The 2,392-nt window shown below is 39.8% G+C and overlaps 1 protein-coding gene and 1 long non-coding RNA gene across 4 annotated transcripts in view; one reads left to right on the top strand and one right to left on the bottom strand.

Annotated features, from left to right (window-relative positions):
- LOC106881443 (transient receptor potential cation channel subfamily M member 2-like) overlaps window positions 1-2,392 on the top strand; it is a 405,111-nt gene that overhangs the window by 15,023 nt on the left and 387,696 nt on the right. The gene's annotated exons all lie outside the window — the stretch shown is intronic.
- Window positions 1-2,392, bottom strand: part of LOC128249695 (uncharacterized) — a 71,451-nt gene that overhangs the window by 39,344 nt on the left and 29,715 nt on the right. The window lies entirely within an intron of this gene.

The raw sequence follows: 2,392 nt of genomic DNA, 5'->3' as shown, positions 1-2,392 counted from the left end.
ATATATATATATATACCAACGGAAATATACAATTGAGATCCATGAGCAGAGAGTCCAAAAGAGTAGGAATATCCAGTGGTAATCCGGGTGGAGTGGTGCATGTGAATGCGTGTGTGTGTGTATGTGTATGCATGTGCGCGTGTATGTCTGTATATCTACCTGTACACATATTCGTTAAAATTTAGTAGAAGCAACAGAGTGACTCTAGTTCCGACATTTTGTGCGTTGGCAGGAGCTCTCGATCCTTGAGTCACTGTGTTACTCCTGCTACATATTAATAAAAGTATACATATACTCATATTTTGAGTTCTGTTTCTTCTGTTTGCATCAATAAACCCATAGATATATGTTTATTTTTTCAACTGTCTATCCGCGACCTGGTTACAGAGTGTCTTATGAAGTCCACTACATCGTCTATGTTTGATTACTGTACCGATCTCTGTGCTTCTACATATTACCATTTGCTACCTCAAGGATAACATGGAATGTTTCAATTTAGAGTATTCTACAAAAAATATCCCTATACCGTCTAATTAGGTCTACACGAAAATATTACTGGAGAAAATGATAGACTTGATAAGGCATATGAAACGGAAGGGTATTTTAACTATGATGAAAGCACGCCACCGTCCGAGGCTATTAAATACAATATCAAGTCTAGGAAGTTCCCACCTAGAATCAAGGAACTCGATTCCTTCGAGAAGGCCTACTGGGAATAATGCCCCCAGGCCGAAATTCCGTAAGGCCTTTACCCCTTTCAGAGCAAACTCTGTGAAGATATACAAAATATAAGAAACTCTAATGGGTCCTTAATATTCTCGGATTAGACTAAGAGCTTATACATGATAGAATCATACGCTTACGTTAGACTTTTAAATGATTCAATCCTACAAAAAATAGAGACGCGCTTCCTCACACACTTACAACAACATTAACTGTGAGGCTAAACAAATAGCAGTTAACCTAGGTATAGCAGACAGAGTAGAGATCTTATCCAAGAGAAATGCTTTTATAACTGAAAAATCACAAGCCAAATTTTGCCTCCAACCCCAAATGTCACCTGATAAATTCGGCCAAGTCTGAGATTGGCCAGGCAAGCAAGTATATACTGAGGAAGATTAATGATGACATAAGAAGATACACGAGCCTCCCTCTATGGTGCAGCACCAATGAGGTAACCTCATGGTTTATTGCCAACTGCGACAGAGACAGGGCTAGATTTACACAGTTCGACATTGTCAACTTTTATCCATCTATTTCTAAAGAGTTATTGTTGAAGGCACTTTCCTTTACCAAGGGCTTCACAGATATTAGTAATAATGATGTTAGAGTTATCATGCATGCCAAGAGGGTGGTACTGTTCAGCAAATATTCTACATGGGTCAAGCAATCTGACCCCGAGGGTTCCTTTGTTGTAGGTATGGGAGCATATGACAGCGTCAATGTCCGTGATCTTATCGGATTGTACGTCCTGGACATCTTAGAGAAGAGGTTTCCTTCGATCCTCTTTCGTCTCTACAGAGATGTCCTAGCCATCTCTAAAGGAGCCAACGGCCACGCATTAGACTTAGAAAAGACCTAATTAGCACCTTAAGACTGAATAGGTCTCAAGATCACCGTTGAGACTAATCTCACCATAGAAGATTTTTTTGATGTTACTTTAGATCTGGGCTCTGGTACATACAGGTCCTAGCACAAGCTAAACAAGAGACTGTCTTATATTAGCAGACTTCTGCCGCCTCCTATTGTTTTCAAGAACCTAGTGAAAGGTGTAAGCAGAGGATCTCAAATCTATTCTCGAGCCAAGCTACCTTCGACATCATTGCCTCCTTCTACGATAAGGCACTGGCATCAAGTGGGTGCCTGGTCCTAGCACTCAGAAAAGAAAGCCCCGCAGAAATGTCATTTGCTTTACTCCACCCTTCTCACTCAATGTCAAGACTTGTATGTGAAAGATTTTCCTTAGATTGATAGGCAAACATTTCACACACACATAGTTACAGCTTAATGGTGAAATTCAAAAGTCTTTGTTTTGGCGCGATAATTCCAGGAATATATCTGCAGAAAATATTTACTGCGTCGTATATATTCAAGCTGTAATTAGCAGAACCATATACACGCGCACCCATGGCGGTGGGCAACTTTGTATACGATTCTGATGATTGCGGTTACATTACAAATCAGGCTGAAAGGGAATGGACAATCGGCAAGATTTGTTAAATCCGAAACCGGTACCTGTTTAATAATGTTTTTTTAGGTGATTTTAAATGTCTTGCCCGCTTACGTTTTGGTATGCTGCTATATTTCATGTTGAGAGCAATTTAGGTCTTAATAGACACAAGATGTGATCTATTTCTAGCACATTAATTGTCCACGTTAGTGGTCAACGTTA

This window comes from Octopus bimaculoides, chromosome 17, assembly GCF_001194135.2.
Source record: "Octopus bimaculoides isolate UCB-OBI-ISO-001 chromosome 17, ASM119413v2, whole genome shotgun sequence".
NCBI lineage: Eukaryota > Metazoa > Mollusca > Cephalopoda > Octopoda > Octopodidae > Octopus > Octopus bimaculoides.
The sequence above is the reverse complement of the archived record's forward strand: the minus strand, read 5'-3'. Positions and strand labels throughout refer to the sequence as shown.